The following is a 21,169-nucleotide window of genomic DNA, read 5'->3' as shown; positions in this document are numbered from 1 at the left end:
TAAAATTGCTTTGGCAATAGGAAGGTCAAACACCTTTAAAAGAAAATTATTAAAATACTGATTAATTCAAGTAAAAGACAAGTCTTTGACACTTTTTGTTTCATCTTCAAGATGTGTCCTCTTAAATGAAATAGAGTTTGAAGACTTAGCGCAGTACTAGCAGTGATATTGTTCAATATAATAGAGGCTCAGCTTTACTGCCTCCAGCCGACCTCCAGTGTTGGTCACGGTTCCCGAACAGTTAACCATCGCTGAAGGGCACATGCCTGCATTCTGCAGCACCTCAACACTTTGTCACCAGATTCTACCTCCTCCAAGGGCCCCTACGCCCCTCCCTGCTCCCCCCCTCTGAAAATGGTTCCGCCCAAGACAACGTGCACTCTGCAAGGTTCTCAGGACGTCCATGCTTCAATGTTGCACCACACGCTGGGACTTCCGAACCAACATGTATACATATGCCTTATTTTGGGATTCCAGCATTATAACTGTTGTAAAACACTCTGATACTCTAGAGTCTGGTCAGCGCTATATAAAACTCCTTAATAAATAAATAAATAAAGTATACAAGGTGCTTACTCCATATGATCAGCTCTATAAAGCTTATTATTGGTTCCTATTATACATATCTCAGTTTTATTACCATGTAGCTGAAGAACCATTGAGCATTCATAACTGATGATTTTCCTAGAAACAGGGGATAACAATGTCCAACTTGAAGTTATGCCCATCTACCGTAATAAAAATGTGGGTGTCACAGGCATATGCTTGTATTGAAGACTGTAACCTCTGATGATACATATCAATGGTCTCTGGTATATATATATTAAATAAGCAGGAACGAAGAAATGATCTCTGAGGCATCCTTAATGTTCTTGTCAATCTTGTTCAGTAGAAATTCGTCATTGTTGAGACTTGACCTCTGCTAGTCAGAATGGATGTAAACCATTTTGTTGCATGTCTACTGAAATTAGCCATTATTATCCAGTCTGTACAACAGTAGGGAAATTGTCGGACTTCGGAGGGATTATATTTACTATTCCCATCCAGTCTGTGCAACAGTAGGGAAAGTGTTGAACTCTTAGAAGGGGTTAAATTTACTATAACCACTCCAGTCTGGGCAATATTAGGGAAAGTATTTCACTAGAAACACATTACTTATTTGAATACCCCTATTAATTTACAACAAATATAAAACTCTGAATATAAACATTATTAGTTATCTATTACATATTTTTTTAGGCGCAAAAAACTTTATTCCATTATCAAAAATGTTTTTTCTTGTATCATTTTAAAGAAGAAAATCATTACAAAATCACTGACAAATAAGTAGCTAATATTGTGAGGTTCTTACTATTAAACTAGTGTTCGGCAAGTCTACCTATGGCACGGAGCATGGTAAGGCAAAACCTACAAATTACCAGCCATTTTATATGGTAGATAATCATTTATGTACGGTCACATCTTTTTCAGACGTCAGTAAGGTGAGGGTGTGACCGCAAATAAACAATTACTGCCTAGAACCATAAGTGGGTAAGAAAGAGCAGTGAAATCTGCAGTTCACAAGCTCGAGCCATAAGCGTGTAAACTAAGACTTTCCTCATTCTGAGGTTGCCAAAATGAGTGTCACAATGCTTGATTAATACTGGTTATTGCGGAGCCAAATGACTATTCAGTTTGCAGGAAGCGTTATATACAAGATCAATGTAGTGTATATCTTGGTTAAAGCTTTCTGGAAAGATGGGAAAAACCTGGCACAGTAATTTGCCAAACTATCATTAAAATGCAGAAAAAAGATGACTATACAACTCCAGCTGCCAAATTATAATCTGGTCGCTAGGTCCAGAGTGCTTCGTGATCACATGAAGTCTACTTATAAACCAAAAAGTGAACATTACGCCGAAGTTGTAAAAAATGAGCCCAAGCTCTCTGAAAATTGAAAACCACTGCCTATGTTTTCTTTTTCTGCTAAATATGTCCCACAGTTCGGGTGGGGTATGGGCGCTTCTTCAGGAGTACTCTGTAATTTCAATAACTCCACTTGAATCCGAAATTAATCAGAAGTCAACCCATCCATGTCACATCTTTTCTTCCTCTTCGTTGAAGGATCCTGGGCCCGAAACCGGCTCCCCATGGTGGAACTCCCCGTTCACAGCATGCTAAAGTGTGTTTTAATCATCACAGTAAGTCTGTTGAACAACAAGAGATCTTTTAACCATAAACAACTAACAGATATCTGTAGGCGAGACCCAAAAAAGATACCATAATCAGGTATAACTAGTTATCCCCACCACCCTTGAACCGCCTGCCCTCCAAGACTATTGCCCACTATATCCAGATGTCGGAAGAGAAGTCTCCTCCAGAGAGGCGCATATCATGCGCTAGGCAGGGCCCGTCTGTCTCTTTCCCAGAATCTATGAGAAAATCTTCATTGCTGGTCAGGCCACCCTTCACAGTGTCCACGTCAATCTGAACCATTGCTGCCCCTTCCTTGACCAAATTTGGATAGAACTGCTTGTCCCAGGCACTGGAGAGGGAGGTGGTACAGTACAGCCTCTTTCCATCAAAGCTGAGCTAGATCATCTGAGGTCCCCCCTGAATCTTCTTTTCTTTCAGTATGAGCAGATGTCGTTGGCACTTAAGTTCCTCCTCGTGCACCACTGTGACTGGTCCTCCTTTTGCAATACCAGCCCCCATCCAGACCTGTCCCACCAGCTTGGGCTTGCTGGTGTTGGTTATATCGTACTGACACACATCCCCATCCAGCCAGTTGCTGAGGAACAGGAAGCGGTCGTCCATATAGATCACAATACTGGAGATGAGGCCTGGCATTTCCGGCAGGGCCCATCCTTCCACCTTCTTGTTGATAACTTTGATTACTCTTTCAGTGGCCCAGTCGCCTTTCTTGGTCTTGTAGAAGCGAAAGACCGAGCTGCCATGGTAGCACCCAACAAACCCCTCAGCTGCATCTGGGTTGTGAAGAAATCATATTTCCATTGGAATGTATCCATCTTCACCCAGGTCGAGTGTCTGGATGCGGGTGTGTTTGTTCCAGTCCCACACATTAATACTGTGTCCATAAAGACCCACTGGCACATCCTCCCATTTAAAGATGTCGAACATTAGCCTGGGAGTCCCCCATTCGGTGCTGACCATTACATTGTGGCGGGGCTGGTACCAGAAGTCATAACCGAAGGGAGCAGCATGGCCTTCTTTTTCCATGCCCCCTTTACCTCAAAGGTCTCTACATCCAGCAAGACAAACCCACCTTTGGCATTGCCAGATGGAGCTCCCACGGATCTGATCATGACCTCACCACTGCCCAGACAGTGTTGAATTTAGGTTTGCCAGGTTGCTCTTGAAGTAGACACCAATAGGTTCGACTGCCTTGTGCACTCTGGGAGACCGTGGATCTGTCCCCACATCCACGATGTAAATCTGTGACGAGATCAAGCTGAGCAAGACCAGGCGGCCCCGCTTCTTGATGGGGTCACCATAGCAACTGCTGCAGGCATTCCAGCCAAGATGGTGGAGCTCATCGAGCATGTTGGGCATTGGCAAGCGGTGGATGATCTGGCTGTAGGTTGGAGATTTGGATCTACATCTACTGTGGACAGATAGTCTGGCTTGTTGATGCCAGTGTTGCGGTAGATGCAAGACATATAGATCAAATCCTCCCGGGGAGCTTTCAGGGAATCCAGGGGAGTCTTGTAACCAGGACCACATGCTGCACACTTGGAACGCACATCACATTTTACTTCCTGGAAGGGACCCTATTACATTTTTTTAACATATTTATTGTTTAATTAACTTTTCACACTATACCCCCACAAACCTAGCAGCCCACACTTAAACTATAGCTCAAATAAATAAGTATAACACAATTTACATTATTGATAATTAACTAATTAATTAACAATTGATAAGTATTTGTTAATGTATTACTTAATTAACATCCCACCCTATACTCCCACAAATATAGCAACCCTCAACTAAAGTATAACTAAAATAAATCAGTACTATATAATGAACACAAGTAATTATCAATTAATTCATTAATAATATATAACTGATAATTAATTATTACTTAATTAACTTCCCATCCTATATCCCTACAAACCCAACAGCCCTCACCTAAAATATAATACAAAAATATTATTACACAAGTTGCATATTAATTAATTAAATAATAATAAATGTATTCCCTCCCTGTACCTGTAGAAACCCAGCAGCCCACACCTGATATAAAACTAAAACATATAATTATTACAAAAAAATAAATAATTAATAATGTATTAAATATTGAATAATACATTAATAATGAATTGTTAATCAGTATTTAATTAACTTCCCACCCTATACCCCTACTAATCTAGCAATCAGCTACAACACTATAAACTACTATTAGCAATTAAATTATAAATTATAAATCACTTAGAATACAAACTCTATTTAAAATATTATTAACAATTATACAAACAACATTTGAAATTGATTACAACAAAATGGTCGCACACTGCTGACCTACCTGCGTGTTACCCCAAAGAACTGTGGTCCCTGTAGTTAGCGTCGGCGGATACACCTATGCTCGTGTCGTGAGTGCAAGTGTGAATAGCGTTAGCCATCCCTGGACACGTGTTTCGAGGTAGTTGCCTCTCGTCAGCAGGGAGTAGGAAAGAGTGTAGGGTTGCAATGTAAGCTGCTAAAATCATTATCAGGTCTAGTACCTCTCGTAGCAACGCAGGTGCGTAACCTGAGTCCGTCGACTCCCCGGCTCAGAGAGCCACTAAATAGTTACAACAAAATGGTCGCACACTGCTGACCTACCTGCGTGTTACCCCAAAGAACTGTGGTCCCTGTAGTTAGCGTCGGCGGATACACCTATGCTCGTGTCGTGAGTGCAAGTGTGAATAGCGTTAGCCATCCCTGGACACGTGTTTCGAGGTAGTTGCCTCTCGTCAGCAGGGAGTAGGAAAGAGTGTAGGGTTGCAATGTAAGCTGCTAAAATCATTATCAGGTCTAGTACCTCTCGTAGCAACGCAGGTGCGTAACCTGAGTCCGTCGACTCCCCGGCTCAGAAAGCCACTGACGCTGACCTCAGGGACCACATTCATTGGGGGAACACGCTTGGTAGGTGGAGCAGTGTGCGACCAATAAGACTTAACTTTATATTCAGGCTCCCTTGAGCCGGTGGAGTCGACGGGCTCTTGGTTACGCACCTGCGCGCTACGAGAGGTATTTACCTGATAACGATTTTAGCAGCTTACACAGCAACCCCACACACTTTTTCCTACTCCCTGCTGACGAGAGGCAACTACCTCGAAACACGTGTCCAGGGATGGCACACGCCACTCATACTTGCATTCATGACTCGGGCATAGGCGTACCCGCCGACGCTGACCTCAGGGACCACATTCATTGGGGGAACACGCTTGGTAGGTGGAGCAGTGTGCGACCAATTAGACTTAACATTTGAAATTGATATGTGAACAAAAACACATTAATATAATTTAAAACAATGTTTTAGAATTATATTATTGAAAACGAGATTAACAATAACAATATTCCTTACATCGATAGTACCTAAAAAATCCATATTCTTGACAACGATATTCCTGCATAGCGATATGTTTTCATCACAATATTTGTTTCAGATATTTCAGTATCCTGCTATTTAAAACTCAATTTTTTGTCCATATAACAAAAGCCCCTACCTCCTTGCCCCATAGCCTTCAAAATATTGTCTACAAAATCCAGCACAGCGATATGAGTTCAGTGCATGGCATGAAACCATAAATCCCGGCGCACCACGGAGGAGGGGTAGGTTTCCATACCTTGGTCAATCGAGCACTTTTTCTCTGGTTGCCAACTCCGAGGCGCCGACGGAGCCCATTCCCTGTACTTGAAGGGTTGGGTATAGGTTCCTAAAAGAAGGAGTTCCTATCAGCACGAGGATGCTTTTTTTCCCTGTAATAATAAGGTATCTTAGTTTCACAGTACTGCACTTCCCTGGAACCTTGTCTTCAGAACATCTTCTTTTGTATATATATCTTTTCTCACACCTTATACTCGGTCCTGACGAAGCACAAACGGATCCCTTAAGGACCAGCTTTAATGCGCGAAACATGTTGACCCTATATTCGTAGGATTCCCACTCACTTATCCTGAGAGCAGCAGTTATCTACACACCAGCCCTCATTAATTTTTTCCAAAGAGGAGCTCCAGGATTATTTTTAATCGGTGCTACACGGGGCCGTGAATAAAAACTTAGGTTCTGGGCTCCACATAGCATTTTTTAACGCACTCACTCACCTCCCTTTTTATAGGCCCACACACCCGCATGCACAACTGCAGCGTCTCCATAAAAGATCTCCGATAAAGAGCCCTCTCGCGGGGCCCGTGAGGGACTGCAGCGCCACCCCCACGAGGAGCAACGCCCGATGATGAAGCATGACACTCGAAAGGGTGTGTGAGGGCACTATATTATAAAGGAGAAATTCCCCACATCCACTCTTCACCCGACCTGATTTACCAGACACACAGATCTAGTCATTAGATTTTTGTTTTTTAGGAACAGTTACCCTCTTAGTACATACACTGTAGTCTGAGGGAGCACGGGTACTGGACCTCTCTCTAATAACGCTCCCGGTCCCCCCTTCTATTTGTATTACGGGATGAAACCATAAATGTCATCTAAAATGCATTTTTGTCCATGTAGGCTTCAATTTAAATAGAGATTACTTTCTCAAGGATCATATCGATAACCATTAGTCATAAAATCGGTATAAATTTATCAGAGTATGTGGGTAGATGTTTTTTTATTAGCGTTCTAATTAAGGCCAGTTTGATTGGCACTATACTTTTGTCTAAATTGGTGTTGATAATAGAGGCAATATGCGCCCCATCAACAATCTTGAAAATCAATATCTTATCAATGTAGTAAATAATAGTGCGTCTATACCTAGCTATATTGACTAACTTTGAAGACATTGCAAAAGTCTATATTTTGACTACAATATTTTTGTGGCACTGTATTTTTAAATCAGATATTCTGGTAGTATATCATGTGATTGATTGTTTGTATGGGATGTATTTACTTTTACCTGCAGGATTAACATAAAAACGGATTCTCCATTAGTAGCTAAATTGCACACAGAGAAGTCTCCAATAACAGTGGAACACAATTTTGAAAGTGCTTGAAAAGTGCTGTCAATAAGCATTAGAGTGGCCTAATGGATCTTAAATGACAACAAATGGGCCAGTCGTATTTATAAATAAATCAGAGGCTTCTAGTGCTGTGATGATTTTCAAATGCACTGCATGCTTTTCTGCTATCTAAAGGACGGCCTATGACCCAGCGTACCGGCCTATGACCCAGCATACCGGCCTATGACCCAGCGTACCGGCCTATGACCCAGCGTACCGGCCTATGACCCAGCGTACCGGCCTATGACCCAGCATACTCTTTTTGATTAATAGTCATAATTTCACATCCTCGCAGGATGAGTTGATCCCTAAAGTCAACAGGCTGCATCTTAAAGCCAGATGTCAGTAAAATATAAAAATGGCCTTATTCACATACTTTACAAAAAATCTGAACTTACAAAATACTCATTTGTCGGGCTTTCCTGAATTGGTTCAATTCAGTCAAAAGTATTAGTGGTGGCACAAACTCACCCAGTATGGCACAACTGAGGTTGTGGTGAAGCGGATCAAGCATGGGGGTATATGTGCTTGGCTGTGGGCCCTGTGCTTTGGTCTGCACAGAGTCAAGTGCATCCCTCGTTTACAATGCTGCATTTTTCCGGGGCTCTCTTCCTTAGTTCAAATTTCGATCTGGTGCCTGTCTTGCCTAAGTGAGACTCAATAAATCTTGCTGATGTAGTATTCCAGCAGTGCCAGGGTGTACAATATGTGCAGTTCCTGCCCACATCGCTCCTCTGGCACTCGAATACTGTTTGCATAGGAACTCACCTGTCTTTCCCTTGCCTCTTTTATTCTCTCCCCAAATGCTTGGCACTTCTTTCAGCCGCTCCCACCTTGTTTCAATTAAATACTCGCAGGAGATAAAATCTAACAACCCCCAAAAAAAGACAAACTGGCCCCTATATCCCTAGCCCTATTTTTGGGCTTATCACACTATATTGTGTGTGCATTTCCTCATCGAAAGTGCATAACTAGCCGGCCACTTCCCTCATTCAGTTTTTCCGGATTCACACAAGTGTGCAAAAAATAATAAAATCTAACAGCCTGGAAGGTGAAAATACTAAATATCAGTATAATGTCACGAGGAACAGCATTTTTGTAATGTGAGTAGCTTTATATCGAAAAGAGTGTCTCTCCATGCCATGCCAAGTGGCAATTAATATCGTTAGTGTTTGCAGTAGGAAAACAACTGCAAATGGACTGTTAGCAATCAAAGTGATGTGCTTTTCAATTGCAATGCTTTCCAATTTAGTTTCATTCTTTGAAGAAAAAGTAGTAAATGTCCAAATCAGTAAGGGCAACTAGGCTTACTGCCAAAAACATAACAAGCATAGGTGTCAGGATAAAGTACGATAAAGGAATGGCACCAATACTGAATTATGAACCGAAAGCATCTAAAGGTGGAATTGCATCCGAATCACCCCTAGAGGGCGCCCAAGTCACTGACCCTAACTGGAAACCTTGCCCAGATATACCCACCAACATTCTGATAGAATTCACATCAGCGTGTTTTAACACTGGCGACAGCTTCCAGGCACCCCAGTCCAGGTTTTCTCTTATACACCTACCTCTTCCTCCTTTTCCTCTTTTTGTGGGTATTTTAACAATCAGAGTCAGCAGTGTTTTAGGGCACCAGGCCCAAGGACCCCACCTTCCAAGGGCCCCCCTTGGGAATGGCAACTTTCTCTATATATCACCTCTGTCTATTTCTGTATTTCATCCGTTCTCCTTCTCTCTGCCGACTTCTTCTTCTGACTCGGGCTCTATGCACACTGGGTCGTCATAAATATGTTTGGGGCCCTAGGCTAGGCATATTTCAACTATTTTTCAGTGAGTCCATTTATGAAAGTTCATTTGACATCATGCAGTCTTGAATTAATAGATACGGGGTAAACAAATTCAAAATTATTCCCAAAAGAAGCCCCCCAAAATATGTCTTGACCAGCGCCCCAAAGATCCTTGTGATGAGATTCGCGTGAGGAGGTTCTGGGAGCATCTCAGCATCTCATTTGTCACATGCCTCGCCCCTGTGCGCTGCCAAGGCACAGTGTCCTGGCTTCACACTCAGTGCAGTTGTTTCAATAAAATCATAGCTAGTGGAAATCACATCATTACATCAACAGTTAGCTCGTCTCGAAATTATCAATTGCCATTTTAACTCAAAGACAAGCCTGGTTCTTTTTGAAGACATCTTTGCTGGAAGTGTGAATCCGCAGAATGGTAATGAGGGGTAATTAATAACAGGCAAAATAACCAGCAGCTACTAAAGCCAGTGAACCGTAAAGACATAATTATGAAAAGTGCATTGTGTACATCAGCTATAGCAAACACAAGGAGATGATGGACGGAGTGCTGAACCTTTTCAAACACTCACCCCAGCACATATCTGGGTTGAATCCATCATAATCTTTAGCCCACTTTGCCACCCCAGTTCAGACACAGCTATATGCAAATCAGTCTTGACCCTCATGGGAACAGTCCAGCCCGAACTGCCAAGCCAGGTCTTCCCTGGACTGGAAGCAAACATCCTGGGACCGGTTTCGGGCTAACAACCCTCATCAGCCAGGCGAGCTTTAATCCAGTGGCAAAGTGAGCAAGGGACCCACGTCATCAGCTATAGCCTAAGGTTTGCATACCACCAATCATCATGGTTGATAGCGGTAACATTATGCTAGAAATTGCAACCTCTAATTACTTCACAGGGAAGTCCATGCCTAGAACATCAATGTCCAGAACAATGTTCTTGCCCCTGAAGTATAATCATAGACAATACAGCAGGAGGCTGAAGAGCCTCTTTGGCCATTGTGACAGTGGCTGATTGCATTTAGAGAAACTTGACATTACTGACCTTACGTCAAGCACTCATGTCATTTTTGCGACTTCACTATTGCTTGAAGCACATTTAGTTACTAAGCTTGTGCTCTAGTTTTATATATTTGATCATTTGTGGGTCTTACATCTGCTTTTAATATGAAATGATTTGCTTTTTGAAGAACCCACAGCTTTGTCAAGGTCTGTACTCTGTAAATCTTACAGTAAACAATTACATAGCCCATCGTACAGGGCGTATGGGGGATCTCCTCAGTAGCTTTTGACCTTCATTACGAGTCACCTAATATTTGAGTCAACATTTATTGGACTTGAAAAAATCCAGCTTGTCCCCGATAATGGGGACTAGCAGGAGTTACCACATATAACGCAATTAACCGAGGCACTCGCAATGAGGGCCTTGGCGCTGCTGCACCAATGTGTCATGGTACATTTTTTGCACTGTTGACTTCCTCAGTGGCTTTGCAGCAATTTCACCCCGTATTTGAGAAACCACAGCAAATGTTGACAACTGTGTCCTGCATGGGATTTGCTCTTCTAGATGTGTGGCAGGAATGTTCTGTTCTCTCCTAGCGCAATGCAATATACACGGGTACAAAAGTCAACATTTTTGGCTGGCTATCCATTGTAACAAGGAGGTAACAGAAAGGTTACAGGTTTTTTGTTAAAGTTACAAGATGACTGAGACGCTATTTTTAAGTCCTGGGCTTTTGTTTAATAACCAATTGCATTCTGGGAGTTTTATTTCTAGTTCAAGACAACTGAAACAATTCAACTGAAAAAAAAAGAATTTTAAAAGGAAAGCCAAGAATTGGAGCAGGTGTCACTGATAACATAGAGCCATCCGGCGACCTTAGTTTTGCACTTCTATTCCGTTGCCTGCGATTTATGTTCATCACTTAGGTTTATCTAACCACGGTATATCAATAGCTACATCGTGGTTTCAGGGGTGATGCCGTTACAGTGATCATGTTATTTTACATAAGGGAGCTGTGTGTGCAATGTGGGGCCGAGCAGTACCTCTAACATCCCCCCAGTGGCATTGCAAGGTCAGGTGGTGCAAGGTGCGGAACATTTCTTGTTAAACCCCACCCACATTGTAAGTATTAAAATAAGGAAAAATAAGATACTTAAAGCTTTGCCTTTCTGTTTTTTTCTTTGCTGCGCACCACTCGCTTTAAATTATATTATTTTTTCCCCAAAAAGTGTTGTGAGGCCCACATTTTTATTTTTATTTTAAAAACACATATTTTTGCCATTTTGTCACCCCACTCCCCCTCAGTGATAACACCCGGGGCGGCCCGCACCCCCTTCCTTCGCCGCTGCATCCTCCTGCCCACCACTTTGATCATCATCTAAGTTACACCTGTCTTCTCACGAAGATCTGAAGCTGGCTGCGTCACACGCATGGCGACAATTGACAGGCAGAAGTTTAGGGCAACATTCCCCTGCTAGGTTAAACACTCTTCCATCAATTGTCTCTTCTGTGGGATGGCCAGGGCTTGTGCAGGGAGTGGACGCGTTTGGAGAAAAAAGTCAAAAACCCCTTCAGTGAAGTCACATCCGGCCGGGTTGGATGTTCCCCTTTATATGCCGCACAGCTCCAGGGGTCGTTCCCTTTGGTCAATTGCAGTTGCCACTGTTAGGTTGCGCTGCATACTTTTAGTAGACTGAAGTTATATTGTATGAGACATTCTAAATGTGCTCCCAAGTGCTCGTCCCATTTCTGGAAACTAGAATGTACTGATGAGCAAATACTGGGAATATGTTTTTTGCACCCATATAAATCTACCCAGTGATTTTCAGATTAAAGTTCGCGACACATGATCATTGTAACTATATGCCGTGATAAAACTATGCAAACACCGCTGTTGTAAAGACCTTTTTTGGCAACTATGGGGCATATTATCAAGCCAGGCGATAAAATGATCGCCGCTTTAGCGGCAGACAACTGCAGCTACAACGACGATAATGGGCTTGATAATATGCTCTATGGAATTCCAATTGAAGCCCATGTTAAACGTGAAGGACGTCTAACATGGGCTTCAATCTGAATTCCATAGAGTATTATCGCCGTTTTAGCGGCAGTTTTCTGCCGCTAAAGCGGCAATAATTTTATCGCCTGGCTTGATAATATGCCCCCATATTTTCTCTGCAGCATATTATAAGTTCATATCCACCGTGCGCAGTTAAAATGTTCCCGAAAAACCATCAGACAGCAAAACCATCAACGCATTACTATCAATCAATTGCTGCTTCTTTACCAAGTAAATTGCGTTTCTCTGGCAGTCCTGTGCTAGGACAGAACTGGACACTTGTTTCTGAAGCATTTGTCACAAACTAGTTTAATTAAATGCAAAGTTTGCAAAACCCATCAAAGTAGTGAATTTTTGATCACACTTACACGGTGTGAGCAAAAGCTGGAACGCACAAGTTCGCACATCCGTACTTGTGAAGTTTCTTTCAGGGTATAGCAAATTTATGGATCAGACAATTTAGCATTTATGCCTAATGGAAAGAAAGAGCGTAGATAATAATAGTTCCTGAAATATGAAAAGATAGGGGCATATTTACAAGGCGGCGATAGAAAATTATCGCCACTTTTGCGGCCGATTTCGGCCCAAAAGCGGCGATAATTTTATCACCTAATTAGCAAGGTCACGCTAATGCGTGAAACCTTGCATTAGCGCACAAATTCTTAACGCCCAGCTTTGCATCTCTAATGAGATGCAAAGTGTGCGTTCCTGACCTGACATGACAGGAGAAATGTCGCTAAGCAACATTTCTCCTATCATCAAGCCCCACGCTATGAAGCATAGCGGCAAGAAAAGTAGCGATAACCCCTGTTATCGCTACTTTCATACGCCTTCTTCAGGACTGACTTAGCCTTGATATCCTATGGAAGGTGGATATCATGGCTAAGTTTGTGAGGCCCTATCAACAAGCTAACGTCACATTTCGTGAGATTATCGCTGTGATTCCAGTGATAATCTCACGTTAGGCAGTTAGCGCCAGGATTTTTATTGCTTTTGAGATAACCGTTGCAAATAGCACGCTATCACAGCGATAAAAATCCACGCTAGCCGGCGATAATCATCCACACGCTAAGAGCACTGAGCGATAATTATTGCCGGCCCTTGCTGATATGCCCCATAATTCTTTTGGAAGCAACAAAATTAAATATGCAGAAGAACTTACATACTACATCATGAATCATCATGGCATACAATACATGCGCTGCGAAGGCCATGCATTCTAGATCATAAATACGATCTGTAATATAGAATAAATATTTTTAAAGTTTTTATAATTGCCGCAATTTATATACATTTTAAATTGAGACATTTTAAAATAGGCAGTAATTAGATACAATACACTCGACACCATGTAATGCTCTGCTGTGAAATAATATATGGAATGAGAATTGACTCAGAAATAATGCTCTTTATTTTGCACTTTTGTATTTAAATAAATGGTGAAAATACTGTGCTTTGTGAAAGAAGATTTAAATTGTTCATTGTATACGTCAAATGTTTTGCGAACAGGGGATATTATGTACAATTAATCTTTTTTTTGTTACATCTAAAGCACAGTTGTTGTAGCATCTGACATTCCCAGCGGAGCCGTTTGTGAACAATGTTGCACTCTCTCCACGCACACACCCACAGGGACGGACAGGGCTGGGAGAAGGACGCCACGCGCAGCCTCCATGTTGAGAAAGCATTCATTCTGCCCCGCTGACCCTCGTGGGCACCCCAGGCCTGGCCTTAAAAGGGAGAGGAATTAGTCAGTGGAAAAATGACTAAAAGCAAAGAGCCGGGGATCAGGCTGTCAGAGGCCTCGGTGGCTGCACATTAGCGAGTGAAAATTAGATTACAGAAGGACGGCCCGAGCAGCTGGAGATGGTAGATTCAATTCATTCCATGACTGTGGAGGCGAAGAAAGACCGATATCAGAAAGCAGGACAACAAAGGGTGATATGATGCAGATATTGGCCACTGAAAAGGAGATCAAGATAACAGTAGGCGCATGTGAAATGATAAAAAAATACCGATTTTTTATCTAGTGTGCAATTTTTTGGTAGCTTAAATATAATATAGACACACGGAAGGAAGTCGTGCATAGGTAAACAGCTTTATCTCGGATACATTTAGAATATGTGGTTTTTGCAATCCTAGGGTTGAAAAGAAATAAGACTACTTACAGCTTACACAACTTCATCTTTGAGGTGCTGCTGGCAGGATGGAATTAGACCATTGCCATGCACAACTAACTATTCCTAGCCAGGGGAAAGGATGTTTTTATTTAATGTGGGAATTATCAAGCAAATACTGTATTTCCCTTCACAGAGTGGTAAGTAATGTCAAAAAAGCTGGGTCATATATATGTTGTACCAGATGTAAATGTGTAACTAAATACAGCAAAATGGCTGAAAGAAACTGACTTGCAAAGTTGAGGTTTGGAATTGTGTGGCGACTACAAATGCCTCTTGTCGCCACTTGGGATACCCGAGGCTTCTGCTGGTGACGTCAAGTGCCAATCACAACACATACTGTGGAGGAGGTGATATTCGCAAAGAATATGCACAAGGCACTCCTGTAAAGTGTCAGTGAAGATAAACAAAGAATGGATGGTTGGACCCTCTGGTGACTTGGCTCCTCAAAGACTCTTCAAGGCAGAAGGTAATCCTAACAAGCATTTGCAATGCAATTGGTCTCGCCGTTGGGACCTTATATGTATTTAGCTAAGCAGCACATTAGCCTGGGTGCTGAAACATCTACTGTACTTTAACATGGAGGAAAAGTAAGCACCAAACTGCGAGACACGCCAGGTATGGGAACACATGGAGACAAATATTGCCTTTCAACGGGTAATGGTATAGTCCAAAGCTCTGGTTTAATATAAAATCAGGGCCTTCGGTGGTCATATCACTGAAAATACAAGATTTGAAAAAAATATTATTGTCTACGGGTGCTCGTGGAAGCCAATTTCTATGGACTGGAATATAGAGAATGCTGAAGTGGTTCTGGTGTTTTACTGACCTCTGCTGGTTGTTTTCTATCAAGAAAGTTAAATAGAGGCAGTGGACAGAAAAATTTAAAAAAGAAAGTCCCTCAGCAGAAAGCAATTCTGGTATTTTACTGACCTCTACTGGTCGTTTTCTATCAAAACAGTTAAATAGAGGCAGTTGAACAAGCAGAAAGTAATTCTGGTATTTTACTGATCTCTACTGGTCGTTTTCTATCAAGACAGTTAAATGGAGGCAGTTGAACAAAAAAAGAAGTCCCTAAGTGGAAGCAGACACGTCCTAGGGCTGAACTCCAGAGCCAACAAAGTACATAAACATATGTTATTTTATGTTATCTGTGATTTGTAGAGCGCGCGGCTACTCCAAGGAGTGTCCCGGTGCTACGAAAGGACCACCAACAACTGACAAACAAACGCCCCCGGCCACCGTACAAGAAAAGACTATAGCTGGAAAAGCCACGTCTTCAGGTTCCGTCTAAAAGTCAAAAGGTCCGGACTCCACCGCAGCAAAAGAGGGAGGTTATTCCAGAGTCGGGATGCAATAACCTGAAATGATCTTCCTCCTACCCGTGAGAGCCTGACCCTTGGGATCAGGATCAGGAACTGGGTAGAAGATCTTAAAGAGCGCTGAGGCAAGTAAGGCTGAAGTATATACAAGAGGTCTCGAAAGCTCAACCTAAAAACTGTGCACAAGTATTCTCTCTAGCTGTGAAGTTGAACTGTCTTCAGAGTACAGAGTAAGGAAATGGAGACAGGCCTCTACTTGGCCAAATATATTGACATACACCAGAAGAGCCAAGTGGGTTATTTGGAGCTTTGTGGTATGGAGGGTCCTTCATAAGTCAATAGTTCTATTGCCCCTCAAATCTCACAGTTCCTCTGTTTTATTTACAAGTGGATGGGGAACTGCAGTGTTTCCCATGGTGGATACTCAGCCAGTTCCACCATAGTGGAACCTTTTGAGACCTACAATTTATCTACCATAGAACTCCCAGATTTTGTCCATAGGAGTGCTCGCATCCTAGAATTTTAGTTTTAGAGCTACCATTCTTAACAGACTTTTTCGTACCTTGAAGATTTATATTCTTAAGATACATGTGGAGTTAAATAAAGCAAACCTGTACTCACACAGACATAAATATATGTTGGACATTACCCTTTTTGTAGGGTTACCCCAAACCCTTTGCCTTCTTCCGTCTCTGTTTTTGACTTCGTTATGCTGGTTTTAAAATGCTGTGCACTTTTTCCTGCTGACCACAGTTAAAGTGCATGTGCTCTGTGTCTAAAATGTAATGCCATTTGGTTCCTCCATGATTGACTTATTTGATTTACTGATAAGTCCCTAGTACAGTGCACTATATGTAACCAGAGCCTGTAAATCAAATGCCAATAGTGGACCTGCAGCATCGATTGTGCCACACACATTAGTAGCCCTTCAAACCTGTCTCAGACCTGGCACTGTATAGCCTGTGGGTGTAGTTTTAAACTGCCATTTCAACCAGGCAAGTTCCCCTACGTGATCAGCCCAAACGTTCCCTATTGTTACATATGTCACCCTTAACATTGGCCCTAGGTAGCCCTATGGGCAGGGTGGGTGCTGTGTATTTAATAGGTAGGACATGTCCCTTTGAGTTTTACATGTCCTGATAGTGAAAATCCGCTAAATTAATTTTTCACTACAGCAAGGCCTATCTTTCCTATAGGTTAGCGTTGGAGTTGCCTTGTAACACTTTGCAGGTGTAAATTCCATTTGAGAAAAGATAGGAAGAGTACGTTTAGTGTCTCTGGACTCAGAAATTAAATACACATCTTTTAGTAAAGTTGTTTTTTAAATTGCAGGTAGAAAGTTGGCATTTTCTTACTTTAACCATTCTGTGTCTCTACCTGTCCCTGGAATAGACGTCTGGGTGGGTGCACTGCGCATGAGGTGTTTGGTCGGCTGTTTCAGGCCGGCCAAACACCTCCTGCACAAGGTAGCTTTCTCCAAAGCCAGCTGCACTGCTGGGGTTGGAGAAAGCAGGCACAGGCTCCCAGTCTGTCTTTGAGTGCAAAGTTGAAGCGCTCAGACCAATAATGACGCTGCTTTCCTGCAGTGCCATGATTGGCCCGGTGCAGTCTGGGAGCCTGTTCCAAATCAGGAAGAGCAGTACAGGGCGGACTGCGGAGGAGGTGGCGATGGTCAGGTAAGTTTATTTCCTTTATTAATATTATGTTTCTATTCCCCCCTGAGTCCCCCCCATGCCCTGGTACCCCCAGGTCACTCCTCCAGCCCGCGCCGGGGCTGCGACTGTCCAAAATCGTATGAATATTGGCAAATAAGTCAGCCTTCCTCGTATGAATATGGGCAAATAAGTCAGCCTTTCCCCTACTTAATATATAGCAAAATGCCACTAAAACTATATATCGTTTCCATTTCTGTTTTTCAGTCTAGAAATACAAAAACAAGTAACCAAGCAGTTTTCTATGATTTTCAGAGATAACTTCAATATTTTCATAGGCGTCAGTTACTTGCCATATGCGGATAAGTTATGCACTACAGTTCAATGAGACCACGTGATCATGACGTGTCATAAAGAACTGAACCATCGGGCTGTGAGTCTAAAGAAGAGTGCCCATGCTCCCTTTACCTTGCAGTTCTCAAGATTGACTCTGAGGTTTAGAGTAGCGACTGCAAATGTCAATGCTTGCAAGTAGAGTTCGATATTACTCTTGGTTATGCTCTCTGACAAACCGTATACAACGTGTATAGTGAAACCTCCTTGTACACTCACTTAAGAGGCCATATATATTGTTTTTCCAACTTTAATTCTGTACATATTTATAATTTTATGACTGTATACAAAGGGGTGCCTTGTGAGAAAGGATATGCCCACTACAGTACGTCTGAGTGAGTTATGGCGGAACGCCTTTGATAAATGATGTGGCCCTGATTGGTTCTTTAGGAAAAGTTAAGACAGATGACATGGGTCTGGTCTGTTTAGTTTGAAAATTTACAACAAAGACAATAAGGCTGACCTATTTATAGGAGAACCACATGTCAAAGTCAATAGGACTTTTATGGCGGATAGTTAATATTGCACCTGGCTCTTTTTGCATGGTCTCCTCCAGGCTTTTTTTACTTCTGTTGCTAAATCCTTTTTTGCTTTTTGTTTTTATGACTCTGTGAACTTTATCCCTGCTAACCAGTGATGCAATGTATGTGCTCTCTCACTAAAACATGGCACAATTGGCCTACACCTGATTGGTACATTTAATTTACTTGTAAACCCTTAGTATATGGTACGGCCTGAACCCAGGGCCTGTAAATAAATGTCAGTAACAAGGAGCAAATCTCATTGTGCCACCCATTAAAGTAGCCTTTTAAAACATTGATCAGGCCTCCCACTGCAGCCTGTAGTGCAGTTTTAATCTACCATTTCGACCTGACAAAATAAACCTCTACCCAGATATAAACCTTCTCTTTTAATGCATTTGAGTCATCCCTATGGTAGGCCCTTAAGGCTCATAGGCAGGGTGCATTGGATTTTAAAAGTAGGACATGTGTACCTTAGTTTTACATGTCCTGACAGTGAAAAACTACTAATGTCATTTTTCACTCTTGTAAGGCTTTTCTCCCCCATTGACCAACACGGGGATACATTATTACAGTTAATAAGTGCTAACTTTAGATTGAGAGAGGATAGAGATTTGCTGTTTACACTCAAATAAAATGTAATGTGAAATCCTTTTTAATAGTGAAGTCGGATTTTAAGTTACAATTTTGAAGATGCCACGTTTAGAAAGTTGCCCATTTCTTGTCACAATCATCTGTGCCTTGTGTTAGACTACAAGCTCTTACAAAGTAAGCAGGGCTGTTTTATTTATAGTGAGAAACCTCTGTTACAGACAATAGGCTTTAATTGTGGATTATTATTTCCCTGTGTTAAAACCTACGGACAGGAACTTTTGAACATGTGATCTGACGGATTACTGTAGTAGTCACAGGTTTATGGCATTTCCCCACCCCCTTCCTAGAGGACGGGGGTAGAAGATCTACATTTAGGAATACCTCTTCAGCTTCTTTGGAGGGGCTATATATTGTTTTGTCAACTGTAATTTGTTACTATATATATATATATATATACACATTCATACATACATACATACATACACCTTTGAATGATGGCATGTTGCTTAATCACATGTGCATATCTCCCTCAAATTGATTGTGCTTTAGTACCTGGGCTTGTGTGACACTCACTGAAGTTTTGAATGTTTCTTTTAGCTTTCTATTTATATATCTTTTGTTAGTAATGTATTTTTTGTGAACACTTATCAGCTATCAGGCCACTCATTTACTTCTGTGAAATTATCTGCAGTTTACTGTGTCCCATGTAGCCAATGCTTGCAAGATACCAATGGCAGGTACGTGCACACCCTTGCTGTAGTTATGAAGTTCAACAATTGACTATGTTTTGCGTGATACCAGTGTATCGCTGTCTGATCAATCAGCGTGAGGGTCCAATGACAGGGAAGCCTTGCCCTGCGGGGTAACGTCCCCCAATGGCACAGCTGGTCTCCAATAAGGAGGTTAATCCACTTCTATATATGAATAAATGAACAACAGTTCAACATGGAAATAAAGTGTTATTTCACAGTCATTAGGAATTTCCAATAGTTCTTCGGCCATCACTCACGGGATATACACCATCTATCAGAACCGCAACATGAATTCCCCCTGACGAAGGGTTTTACCCGAAATGCATTGGGTTTGATGAACCATTTGGTCTAAACCGTATCTCTTCGGAAGGACCTATTGGAAATTCCTAATGACTGTGGAATAAATCTTAATTTCCATGTTGAACTGTTGCTCATTTATTGTTATATAAAAGTTGATTAACCTCCCTATTGGAGACTAGCTGTGCCATCGGGGGACGCTACCCAGTAGGGCAACGCTTTTCCGCCAATGCTTGTAAGACACATGCCCATATTGAAGCATAATATCTGTAACTTATTATTATTTTACTGTTCCACAATGACTGCCAAAATTAAAAGCCACATTTCATCCATCTTTTGTTGGTCCAGCACTTGCAGACTATACACTATAACATTTCAAGAAGGTAAGATAGTGTACTATTTATATTTTTACTTATTTTTAATTACAAGCACAGGCCTTAAGAGGCAAAAGCTTTCCTTTTTCAACTACTTGTTGAGTTTGTGTGTGTGTTTTATTGTGGGCTGGTGAGTGGATCTAGGATTTGTGGTAGGTTTTTATCAGAACGCTGCATATTTTTGTAAAAAGACTTTAACTTGTTCTACTGCTCTCCAAAACCCACTTGCGGTTTGGATGCTAAACATAAATAAGGCTTTTAATTTTTGTGATGGGGGATGTCTGTTTTATGTTTAATAAAATGCATATTTTCTAGGTCACTCAGCCATGGTAACAAAAGCCAATATATGTGGATGCTCTATTACTTCATATAGATAAGGTTTGAAGATCACTGATGCTGCAGGGAAGAAACCATTACTTTACAATATCCCTCATATGATTTTAAATTGCATAGATGCTTTAGCTAGAATAGTCAAAAACAGTGCCAGATTGCGGTGAACATAGATATCTCTGGAGCATTCAATATTGCTTTATAACTCAGGAGAATTCAATGTTACTTTATACCCAGATCAGATATGACAAAAATCTACAGAATGTTTAGGAACAGTGAATTCTTTTTTACACACAACCACATGCTGAAAAATTACTACTACAATGGATATCTTGTTGGTAATGCCTGGAAGGGTAGAACTCCTTATAGTTTTAAAGGTAAAAAGTCATGCAATATTTGTCAGATGGTCAGTGAATTATCCAGTTTTAATTAAGGATGACTGCTATTAAAATGGTGGCATATTCCTACACCAAGAGACACATTTTATAACGATAGTTAGCACACAATAAAGAATGTTGTGATCACCCAATATCTGGCACTATTCCAGATGCTCCCTTGTGAGTTAGGTTAGCCATTGTTCAGGAGGTATGATTATGGCTTTCATAAGTGCCATTGATTTACATAATAAATTGTGCCAACGGGGTGGGAAGGTGGTTGAAGATAGGGCTTTTCTGAGTTTGAAAATACAT

The 21,169-nt window shown here is 41.6% G+C and overlaps 1 protein-coding gene and 1 pseudogene across 11 annotated transcripts in view; both read right to left on the bottom strand.

Moving 5' to 3' along the window:
- The window catches only part of MAGI2 (membrane associated guanylate kinase, WW and PDZ domain containing 2), a 2,464,469-nt gene that overhangs the window by 741,695 nt on the left and 1,701,605 nt on the right, over positions 1 to 21,169 (bottom strand). The gene's annotated exons all lie outside the window — the stretch shown is intronic.
- Positions 2,326 to 3,731, bottom strand: LOC146856041 (methanethiol oxidase pseudogene; annotated as a pseudogene).

Source organism: Triturus cristatus, chromosome 4_1, assembly GCF_964204655.1.
Source record: "Triturus cristatus chromosome 4_1, aTriCri1.1, whole genome shotgun sequence".
Classification (NCBI taxonomy): domain Eukaryota; kingdom Metazoa; phylum Chordata; class Amphibia; order Caudata; family Salamandridae; genus Triturus; species Triturus cristatus.
This window is presented reverse-complemented; position numbering and strand designations above follow the sequence as displayed.